Source organism: Glycine soja, chromosome 20 (assembly GCF_004193775.1).
Source record: "Glycine soja cultivar W05 chromosome 20, ASM419377v2, whole genome shotgun sequence".
Taxonomy (NCBI): domain Eukaryota; kingdom Viridiplantae; phylum Streptophyta; class Magnoliopsida; order Fabales; family Fabaceae; genus Glycine; species Glycine soja.
The window spans coordinates 33,396,195-33,408,946 of NC_041021.1; the positions used below are offsets into that span (position 1 = coordinate 33,396,195).

Below are 12,752 nucleotides of genomic sequence, written 5' to 3' on the forward strand. Positions count from 1 at the left end.
GTGAAATCATCCATAAACACCTCTATGCAATTTTCTAAAAAATCACTAAAAATACTAATCATGCACCGCCGGAAGGTACCAAGGGCATTGCACAGGCCGAAAGGCATCCTCCTATAGGCAAAAGTGCCGAAGGGGCAGGTGAATGTGGTCTTTTCCAGATCCTCAGAAGCAATAGTGATTTGCATATAACCAGAAAAACCATCAAGGAAATAGTAGTGAGATTTACCTGCCAGGCGTTCAAGCATCTGGTCAATGAATGACAGTGGAAAATGGTCCTTTTTGGTAACCTGGTTTAACCTCCTATAGTTAATGCATACTCTCCAATTGTTCTGCACCCGAGTAGGAATCAACTCCTCCTTCTCATTTTTTATCACGGTGAGGCCGATTTTCTTTGGAACTACCTGGATGGGACTCACCCATTAGCTGTCGGAGATAGGATGAATGATTCCAGCTTACAAAAGCTTGGTTACCTCCTTCTTCACTACATTAAGAATCACCGAGTTGAGTCTTCTCTGTGGCTGTCTTACTGGTTTAGCCCCATCTTCTAAATTTATTCGATGCATACATGTGGATGGGCTAATACCAGGAATGTCCGCCAGGGTCTAGCCTATAGCCTTCTTATGCTTCTTGAGAACTGATAACAACTTCTCCTCTTGCTCAACAACAAGGGAGGCAGATATAATTACTGGAAAACTTTTGCTATCATCCAAGTAAGCATATTTTAAATTTGATGGCAGAGGCTTCAATTCTGGTGTGGATGGTTGGATAGTGGTAGAAAGAGATGGTTTCTCAGCCTGTACCTCATAAAGAAAGTCAGAGGTATGTGTACTTCCTGAAACATGGTTAGTTCTATCTGACTCTATAAAATCAATCTCAAGAGGTAAAATATCAGCAGACATGTAATCAATATCAAATTCAGATTCACTCTCAGCATCAAATTCAGACATATGATCAAGTACAAATTCAGATTCAATGCATGAAGAGTGACAATCATGCAGATTAGAATGAACATCAGTCATGCATTCATCAATAATATGGTCAATTATTTCAACACGAAATACAGAAAGATCTTCAAATGGGTGTTTCATAGCATCAAGAATATTAAAATGAACAGTTATATCACCAAACTCCATAGATAGTGTGCCTGCATATACATCTATCTTAGTTCTAGCAGTTTTCATAAAAGGTCTGCCTAGAATGATGGGAACTGATCCTTTAGAAAATCCCTCCTCCATATTTAAAATATAAAAATCAACAGGGAAAATCAACTCACCAACTCTAACTAAGACATCCTCTATGAAACCAGCAGGATAGGCAACACTTCTATTAGCTAAATGAATTACCACATCAGTTGACTGCAAAGGACCTAGAGATAGAGAATTAAAAATAGATAGAGGCATAACACTAACAGAAGCTCCTAAATCTAGCATGGCATTGTCAAACTTATTGTTCCCTATAATACAAGGTATGCTGAATGTACCTGGATCTTTACATTTTTCAGGGATTTGGGGAACAAATTTACCAATCAATGTGGAGACATTTCTGCCCATACTAATTCTTTCACTTCCTTTAAGCTTTCGCTTATTAGTGCACAACTCCTTCAAGAATTTAGCATATCTTTGAATTTGCTTTATTGCATCCAGCAGAGGTATGTTTACTTCTACTTTCCCAAATGTTTCCAAGATCTCCTTCTCTGTCTCTTCCATTTTTTTGTTGGAAATTGATCTTGGAGGGAATGGAAGAGGGATATGCTACTTTTCTTTAGATTCACCTGCATAGAAATTGATAGGTAACTTACTCTTTAAATTTTTGTCATCATCTTTTTCTGGAGTAGAGTGAGGTTGGGCAGGTTCATTGGCGGATGAGGAAGATGCTACTGGTTGAGGTCCTTTACACTGCTTTCCTGACCTCAATGTAATGGCACTCACATTTTTGGGATTCTGGATAGATTGAGAAGGTAATCTATTAGAATTCTGGGACTATTGTTGATTTAACTGTGTAGCCAACTATTCCATCTGATTAGTTAAGCTCTGAATGGAGGCTCTGGTCTCTTGCTGAAACTGCATGCTTTGCATAGTCATTTGCCTCACAAGTTCCTAAAGGGAAGGTTGCGGAGGGTCCTCAACTGTTTGCTGTTTCTGGGGCTGTTGTTGTTGTTGTTGTTGCTGAATTGGTGGAGGAATGTATGGTCTACTTGGGCCAACAACATTTTGAAAATAAGGTTGTTGTTGTTGTTGCTGTTGTGAAGGATTCGACCATCTAAGGTTGGGATGATTCCTCCATCCGGGATTGTACCTGTTGCTGGAGAGGTCATAGTTATTCTGTTGTGGCTGATTTTGTTGTTGAGGTTGAGGAGGTCTGTTGTAGATGTTTGCAGCATAAGCTTCAGGCTGTTCAATTGCTTCAGATTGTTGCATAAAAGGGCAAAGGTCTGTGTGGTGGTCGGCAGAGGAGCATAAACCACAGAGTCTGGCGACAGGTGCAGATTTTTGATTCATGGCCAGTTGGGTTACCAGGTTAACCAAGGCATCTAGTCTACCTTCAAGCTTCTTAGTCTCACCTGATGAATTTGTGGCTACTTCATGAACTCCTCTAATGACAATAGCATCACTGCTGGCACCAAATTGTTGGGAGTTTGAAGCCATCTTCTCAATTAAATTTTTAACTTCAGCAGGGGTCATGTCTCCAAGGGCTCCACCACTGGCAGCACCTATCATACTTCTCTCCATGTTGCTGAGTCCTTCATAAAAATATTGGAGAAGAAGCTGCTCTGAAATCTGGTGGTGAGGGCAACTGGCACATAATTTTTTAAATCTCTCCCAGTATTCATATAGGCTCTCTCCACTGAGTTGTCTAATACCTGAAATATCTTTTCGGATGGCCGTGGTCCTAGATGCAGGGAAGAATTTCTCCAAGAACACTCTCTTAAGGTCATCCCAGCTGGAGATGGATCTGGGAGCAAGGTAGTACAACCAATATTTTGCCACTCCCTCTAGTGAATGAGAAAAAGCCTTTAGAAAGATATGATATTCCTGGACATCAGGGGGCTTCATGGTGAAACAAACAATATGGAACTCCTTAAGATGCTTATAAGGATCTTCACCTGCAAGACCATGAAACTTGGGCAGCAAATGTATTAGTCCAGTCTTGAGAACATATGGAACATCCTCATCAGGGTACTGGATGCACAAGCTTTCGTAGGTGAAATCAGGTGCAGCCATTTCCCTTATAGTCCTCTCACGGGGTGGAGGTTGTGCCATATTCTCAGAATGTACAAAATTAGAATGTTCAAAATTATAATGTTCAAAATCACCAATATCAGAATGCTCAGGATGCTCAAAAGGTACTAAATGATGTCTAACTAATCTATGAAATGTCCTATCTATCTCAGGATCAAAGGGTTGTAAGTCAGATGGATTTCCTCTAGTCATACACTAAATTCAGCATGCACAACTAGTTGCCTTCTTATGCAAGTAACAGTGTAGGTTTGAACTACAACTACCATTAAATGATATCCAAATCACTTGAAATTTTGTGAGAAACCTTATAAAATGATGAGAAGATAGCAAAAAAAATTTCAAATGAAAATTCGAAGTCTAACTATATAAGCTAAAAATGATAAGTTTGGAAAAATAAGAGAATAATACTTGAAAAATAAAAAACTTTTGACAGAATCACTTTTTTTGGACGATGGAGACCTCAGCCAGCCTATGGCAGGCTGCCACGGTGTAGGAATTTTTTTTCTACCCCAAATACATATATAATAATTGCGATTCTGATAACCGGAGCAAAAGTTATGGCCGTTTGAAGTTTTGACAAAAATCAAATTTGCTACTTTTTTGGAACTTTCAAATCTGACCAAACTAAAGGCTCTAGCTATTTTTCCCACAAAATATAGATTAAAAGAAGTTACCACAAAAAATTCAGCCAAAAATAATAACTCTAGCTACTAAAACAAAAAATCCCAAATAATTCAGCAAGGGTGGTCACTAAAATCTGTCGCTACATGATTTCCACTACTACTCTGTTTTGCCACAAGCTAAAGTGGTCACTAAATCCGTCGCAAAATACTATTCACAGCAAAACACCCAAAACTGAAACAGGGGAAGCGCTTAACAGAAAAACTAAAATAGAACACACACTAAACAAAATACCAAGACACTAAACAACACTAAGAATTAAACATAAAACATGAAAGAATTAAACACTAACACGACACTAGCTATTATGAACCTTTGGACACTGCTCCCCGGCAACGGCGCCAAATTTGATCGAGGTCGTACCCAAATCAAATAAATATTAAAATGTAGTAACTGGGAAGTGATCCTAGGTCATTTCCCAACGAGCAATGATAAACCAAATGTTCATAACAGATAGCAGGAAATAGTAACAAATTGGGGGGGGGGGGGTTGTTTGCTTTTGTAAATTAAACAGCGAGTAAAATTGAATTAGAAATTATCAGAATTAAAATACGTTGCTTCCCCTTGATTCACAAGCAAGTCTCTTATCCTAGGCTGCGAGAATTTATCCTTTATCAGTTCAACCACTTAATCCAACCCTAAATTAAATTACTAAGCGAAATTTAACATAAAACATTCATTATGTGATTAAGCATCACACACACCAATTACTCATAAATGATCATTAAGCATGAACGTAAATTATGCACAGAGACAATTAATCAAGCACTAAGCATGCATGAATTAATAGCAACAGATTCAGAGTAATTAGTGAAGAGGAAAAACTGAACAAAATTTAACAGTAATAATAGAACCTCAAAGAGAACTGTGCTTGATCCTCAAGAGAAAACAACGCTGCGGACTTAGCCTTCCATTAATCAAATAGAGAACGAAATTTTATTGATAAAACTAAAAGTCTGAACTGGAATTGTAAAAAACAAAAATAAAAGAGAAAGAGAAGAAAGACTAAAACTAAAAACGAAAAATAGAAGAGAGAGAGGAGAGAGAGGGGCTAAACTAGAACCTTGGTGATGTTATATAGTTTTTCAGCCCCAAAGCTTACAAATCTGTTTTAAATCCAAGCCCATAAGTAAAATCAAATCAAATCTAGATAAGATAAGATAAGATAAGATAAGATCTAGCTGAAATAATATCTAGATGAGATCAAATCTAAATAATATCTAGATAAGATAAGATAAGATCTAATTTTGTAGAATAAATTAGTCTGCCCTCTTCAAGTCCAAGCCCAATTCTAGATTCAAGCCCAATGCTTCATTAATTCCTGAAATTAGATTAAAAACATCAAATTAGTTGAATAGGCCCAAATAATAAAACTGCCTAATTAATTTGACATTTAAGACTAATCAGTACTTAAAATGGTGCAAAAAGGGTTAAGAAATAGGAGAAAATAATGGCACATCAGTCCAAGACAAAATTGATTGCAATAAAATAAATGAGATAAAGGCATAGAGAAATGCAAACTCAATTTATACTGGTTCGGCCACTTTCCATGCCTATGTCCAGTCCTCAAGCAACACACTTGAGATTTTCCACTATCTCTGTAAATCCTTTACAAACTTTGAACACATGTTGGGATCCCTCACCCTTGTGTTGAATATTCTCACAATCCTAGAGACAACTGGTCTCTTGATCACAAGTAAGTTTATGAGATGAATAGAAAGATTTCTCTCATTTAGAGTAGATGATACAAATTGAAGATCTTAGATGAATTCTTAATAGATTCGCAAATTGTTGGCCAATAGTTGTTGAGAGAGAATTTGACAATTAAGTTATCTTAGAACATCTCTCTCTTGCTTTTCGAAGTCAGACACACATACATATATAGGCCCATTGTGTCTTTTCAAAATGGTTTGAAGAGATGTGTCTTTTCAAAAAGTTTTTCTTTGCAATCACTAAGAGACTCTTTTAACAAAGATAGAATAAGACTTAGCTTTTTTCTTGATCTTTGTTTTCTTGGTCTTGATTTAATCTTGAAGCAATCTTTGTTTGCTTAACCTTGAATGTTTCTTGAAGCAATCTTGTTTGATTATACTTTGGCATCATCAAAAACCTGTATTCATACATTCACATTCTCCCCTTTTTTTGATTATGACAACCATTATCAAGTAAATTATTTTTGGCATCATCAAAACTTGCATGATTCACAGTAACAACCTCGGATGTCATTACATGAAGCGTAATGACTTTAACTCGGAAAGATTTACTTTTACTCTTTATAAAACTATTGACTTAGTTTAATTAACAAAAATACGTATAAATTTATCGTGAATATGAGTTTATCACATAATCATCAACCAAAAAGGTTCTCCAAGACATAAAACATATAGGCCTGTGTGTCCCAAGGCACTACATCATCAAAACATCATAAGCAAATCACCAAACAAATCTCAAGGGTCCCATTAAGGGAATAGATACAACATAAAACTAAAAACCATATCTAAACCCTAAGTTGGTCCCCAATAAGATAAGGCATAAAATAAATGACTAAGGATCGAACCTTGCCCCTAAATCCACCATCACATCCACCTCAACCCTTAGTGACATGTTCCTGAATAGATACATCATAATCTTCTCCTGTGTCAAATGACATGATTATCATAGTTCAACAGAAAATGCAAGGTAAGCTCATTTTAAAAGAATACATCATATAATTAAAAATAGCATAAGATCACCATTTCATAAGGTATATAGAATATTCATCACATTTTCAATAACACTATAATTATACAACTCATCAAGTAACACATTATTCTCATCCACAAATAGCAAATTACATGCCTAACTATCTTGTTATGTCATGCAGACTCTTCACTCTTGGTAGATTTTCACCTTTTGAGTGGTCAATGTACATCCCTTAACATAGTTTGACCATTCGGGGAGACTTGAATTAAACCTATGAAGGAAGTGAGGCTTCATTAAAAATGGATGAGTGTGGGTAGTGGCTTATACCTCGGTAAGGCTTGCAAAGACCTCATCCTTGTGGAAGAAAAGCTTTCCAAGTTTATTTTGATGATGCCAAAGACTCAAGTCAAGAATCAAGAGTCAAACAAGTTTCAAGAATCAAAGAGTCATTCAATCAAGAATCAAGATTCAAGTGAAGTTTCAAGAGAAGACTCAAGATATGCAAGAACTTCAAGAACTATTAAGATAAGTATAAAAAGATTTTTTCAAAATATTGAATAGCACAATTTTGATCAAGAGAATTTTTCAAAAAGAAAAATCTTTTACCAAAGAGTTTTACTCTGTGATAATCGATTACCAGAAGTCAGTAATCGATTACCAGTAATCAACATCCTTTTCAAACTGATTTACAAAGTTGTAATTGATTACCATAATCATGTAATCGATTACCAATGTTTTAAAACGTTAGATTTCAAATTTCAAGAGTCACAACTTGTGATAAAACATTTTCAAATCATTTCAAACTTGTGTAATCGATTACACAATACTTGTAATCGATTACCAATGTTTCTAAACATTTTGATTTTCAAATTTAAACATGAAGAGTCACATCTGTTGATGTGTAATCGATTACACTATGATGGTAATCGATTACTAGTGACTTATTTTGAAAAATAAATTACCAAAAGTCACAATTCTTAAAGTGACTTGTTTCTGAAGATTTTTTCAAAAGTCACAACCTTTAAGTGATTAGTTTTCAAAAGAGTCACAACTTTTAAAAAGTGACTAGTTTTCAAGAAATTGCCAAGAGTCACAACTTTTAACTTGTTTTTTCTAGAGCCATCAAATGGCTATAAATATGTGACCATGGCACAAATTTTAGAGAGAGAACTTTCAGATTTCTTTCATTCATTCAAAGCATTCTTCTAAGAGTTTTTGTTAAATACTTTCTTTATTCAAGGAAAGTTCATTGGCCAAAAACTTGTGCTATTCTTTTTCTTCATTCCTTTTCCCTCTTGCCAAAAGATTCAAAGGACTAACCGCCTGAGAATTTTTTTGATTCTTCCTCTTCCCTTTAAAAAAAAGATTTCAAAGGACTAACCACATGAGATATCTTTTGTTTCCCCTTACAAAGATTCAAGGGACTAACCACCTAAGAATTCTTTGTCTTAACACATTGGAGGGTACATCCTTTGTGGTACAAGTAGAGTGTACATCTACTTGGGTTGTAATACTGAGAACAAGAGAGGGTACATCTCTTGTGGATTAGTTCAAGTGGAGGGTACATCCACTTTGTCGTTCAAAGAGAACAAGGGAGGGTACATCCCTTGTGGATATATGCTCTTAAAGGATTTTACAAAGTTATTGAAAATCTCAAGAACCGGTGGTTGCTTGGGGACTGGATGTAGGCACGGGTTGTGGTCGAGCCAGTATAAATCTTGTGTTTTTCTTCTTCTGCCCTACACTCTTTATCTTTCCGTTGTGTATTTTTTATTTCCACTTTACTTTTGTCTAAGTTATTATTTATGTTCTTTACTTTCTCATAACTTAGTAGTAAAGCCTAATTGAATCTAGTAATATTAAGAAGGATAATTTTTTAATTAGTCAAGACACGTTCTTTACTATCTCTTTCATCTTCTATTGTGTGCCTATGACCATCATGGCTTATTAACATGATATATAAAGATATAATAACTCAATCAAGTTGGTTATTGTTTAATTTGAAAGCTATGAGGATTATCTCCAAATTTTTTGTTTTCCCAAAAGCCTAGTTTAGAAGCATATTATGCCTAAAATTACAAATCGATATGCAACTTGAATTAACAACAATCACACTAGAATGGGTTGAATAGTGTGTTAATCAAAGACATAATAAACTTTTACAACTTTTAACGCAGATATGGATGGAAATATATAAGAAAGATAGGTCGTCCACCAAAAAGAAAAACATATTTTAATAATGACAAGTTGATAATAATAACAAAGAGTTTTTTTTTTAAATAGTTTTTCCAAATAAACACTTGGTTTTAAATAAGTGACAAAGAGTGTTAATAATAGAATGCTCAATAAACCATATAGGAGAGAAGTAGAAACACTTGGTTTATGCTGCTTCACTTAACCTAAGCTACACCCAGTTTCCTTTTAGTCAACAGTAAAAGGTTCTACTAATCAAAACTTGATTAAAAAACAAGCATTCTGACTAGCTACTCCTGGCTTTACAAGTATTCTTAATACCACTTCTAGCACATACATGTGTACTAATAGAAACTCAAAATCATGGTTTTTGTGGAAGAGTGTTGTGTCAACCTTTCCTCATTTAAAACCATTTTTCAAGAGAAATGAACTTAGTTTTTTGTACCAAGCTTTAGGAGCTTGCTTAATTCCATACAAGGCTTTGTTGAGCTTAAAAGCATGTCGGGGAAGAGTTTCACTGTCAAATCTTGAAGGTTTTCAACATAAACTTCCTATTGGATTAATCCATTCAGAAACACATTTTTTACATCCATTTGATATAACTTTATATTGCTATAAGTTGGAAATGAAAGTAAAATACGTATTGCCTCTAGACGAGCTGTAGTTGCATAAGTTTCTTTGTAATCTATACCTTCTAGTTGTGAGTATCCTTTAGTAACTAACCTTGCTTTGTTTTTCACAACCTTACCATTTTTGTCCAATATTTTGTTTAAAACCCATTTTGCTCCAACAAATTTCTTTCCTTTTGGTAATTCAACTAACTTCCAAACATCATTCTTCTGAAAATGATAAAGTTCCTCTTGCATTGCTTGAACCCAGTTGTCATCTTGTATTGCATCATCAATGTGTTTGGGTTCTATTTCAAATATCACTATAGTGTGCCCTTGTGTTCTAGGTGATGATTTTGTTTGAACATGATCTATTGGATCACCAATGATTGGACTTTCTGGATGATTCCTTCGTATGATGCATCCAGTGAGTTCTCTTACCTCTTCTTGAACTTCATGTTGAGTGAACTCTTCTGCCTCTGGATTTTGGCTGGATGAGCTAGTTGCTATAGAGCTATTGTCCAGTCATAGATAGATATGCAAAAGACTCGTCTAGCTTTGATAAATCTTTATCAGACTTATTTTCATCAAATCTTATATGAATAGCTTCTTCAACTACCAAGATTCTTTAATTGTAAACTTTGAATGCCTTTGAAATTTCAATGTATCCAAGAAATACCTCATTATCACTTTTTGAGTCAAATTTTCCAAAGTTATCTTTTATGTTGAGAATGAAACATTTCCATCCAAATGGATAAAAATGTCATATGTTGGGTTTTCGTCCCTTCCACAGTTCATAAGGAGTCTTTTTAAGGATATGTCTTATGTAAATTCTATTTTGAAGATAGCATGCAATATTCATTGTTTTAGCTTAGAAGTGCTTAGGTATTGAATTATCATTAAGCATGGTTCTAGCCATCTTTTGTAGAGATTTGTTCTTTCTTTCAACTACCCCATTTTGTTGAGGTGTTATTGGTGTTAATTTTTTTTTGAAGGATTCTACTTTCTTCACAAATTCTCCCCCATAATGACTTTTATTGAAGTAATGCATACTCCTTTCCATCTAGAGAAGTCATCCACTATGGCAAGTCCAAACCTTTTTCCACTGGTGAACGTAGTTCTAGTTAGACCAAATAGATCAAGGCATATCAACTGCAAGGGTCTAGAGGTGGAAACAATGTTTTTATTTGAAAATGAGTTTTAAATTTTTTCCCCTTTAGCCATACCTCACAAAGTAAATTATCCTTGTATGACATACTTGGTAGACCTCTTGGAAGGTTGTTTTTCTACAATTTGACAATTAACCTCCAACTTGCCTGACCTAGTTTTTTATGCCATAGCAAGTAATTTTCTTTAACAAATATTAAGTGATGCAATACTCATAAGGAGGGGACCCATCACCAGAGCCATGGCTAGGAAACTCCAGGAAGATTGGGCTAGGGATGCTGGAGAAGGCCCTAGGGTAGATTTTGAGCCCATGGGCTAAGTATGAGCCCATTTATCTTTGTACATATTATATTAGGGTTTCATTATTTTTTTGGGTCTTGTATTTAGGGCTCCATAGTGTAGGGAGGGTACCCCATAAGTTTAGGGTACCTTAGTAATGTAGGATTCTTCAACCCTTGTATTTTAGGGCACCTAGACTAGTTTTTGTATTAGGGGTAGTTTTGCAATTTCACATGCATTAAGTGAACTATTTGATGTGTGTGTTAGGATAAAAATTTAATTGAATTGGGAGAAGCCCAATCCAATTAAAGTTCAGACCACCCTAAGGGGGAGGTGAGCATTTGCTTGCTACACCCCATTGTCACATCATATAGTTACACTTTGTGCATGTCTTTCATGCTTTACATGCCTCATGACACCTAAGCACTCTTAGTAGAGAATCTTGGATTTGATCTTGGATTAGTGGGCTGAACCGTAGTTGAAATTCACTAATCATAATTAGTGAAATTTTGGCACCAAATTTGGCTCCACAAATTCAAATTCAAATTCAAGTGAAATCTGAATAGAAATTCATATTTCCCTCCAATTTTGTGACACTTAGGCTATAAATAGAGGTCTTGTGTGTGAATTTTGAAACTTTGATGATTTGAGAAATTTGACTTCAAAGTTCAGACCTCATTCTCCTTCTTCTCTGTCTCAAAATTTAGTTCCCCTCTCTCCCTCTCCCTCCACTCATTTTCTCTTACCTTCAAGCTCTTATCCATGGCTTCCTATGGTGGTGAGCTTATTCTTGACTCATCTTCTCATTGAAGTGGCGTCTCCAATAAAATTTCCTTCTTCTCTATTACGCTGTCATTTATCTTCAAGAAGCAAATGACTCCATTGATGAAGAAGATCCAAGGCCTACAAGCTCTACATGGAGCCACATTAGTAGACTAATTTGTTGCTTGATAGCATGGCTTGATAAACTATGACAATGGTTCCTTTGAAATAAAAACTAAAACCAATGTTAATGCTACACAATTGTTCTAGCTTTTAAATTTTTAAGTGCTTCCATGGAAATAAACAATAAACTACCTATAGGGTTGATTGATCATCATTGATAGACTCTAGCTAAACAATATTTTCATGAAAAATAGGACAAAAACCAATATGAACACTTCAAGTTATGTTTGTGATTTAGGATATTAGTCCATTTCATGACTACAGTTTAGTTGTACTTAGACTGTATTTTCGGTGCGTTCGGAGAACAATGAAAAAAAGTTAAAATAAAAACATAAAGGTGCAAATGTGTAATTGCAAATTAGTTTGATGTTTGACTTTGACTTTACTATGTGCAATGCTTTCGAAGAAAAATGGATAAAGCCAATGTGAAATCTTAATAGGGGGTTTTAGCATTTTATAAAATATCAACAATCATATTAGAAGAGGGGTTGAATTGTGTGTTAATCAAAGATAACAATTTTTTATGACTTTTAACTTAGATATAGACAGATATGTATATGTATGGTAACTTGTCCACTAAAAAGAAAAGCAGGTTTTAATAAAACCAAGTTTGATTGTCGAGTGACTGAATAAGATAGAGTCTTTAAAATAGTTTTTCAAGTAAATACTTGGTATGAGAAGAAGGATAAATAGTGATAAGAGAATGCTTAATAAATCATTAAGGAGAGAAGTAGAAACATTTGGTTTATACTCGTTCACTCAACCTGAGCTAAGTCCAGATCTTCTTTAAATAACAGTAAAGAGTTTTACTAATCAAATTTTGATTACAAAACAAGTATTCTGACCTGTGACTCCTGGCTTTACAAGTATTCTTAATAGGACTTCTAGCACTGTCTTAGACTCCCCCTAAATCTAAGAAACCCAACTATTTTTTAACAGTAGGCCATTCCTGGTTTTC

At 35.0% G+C, this 12,752-nt stretch overlaps 1 non-coding gene across 1 annotated transcript; it reads left to right on the forward strand.

Annotated features, from left to right (window-relative positions):
- Positions 1 to 2,775: 2,775 nt before the first annotated feature.
- On the forward strand, positions 2,776 to 2,879 carry LOC114404030. The gene has a single exon (XR_003664790.1). It is a non-coding gene; the product is annotated as a small nucleolar RNA R71 (small nucleolar RNA).
- The last annotated feature ends 9,873 nt before the right edge of the window (positions 2,880 to 12,752 follow it).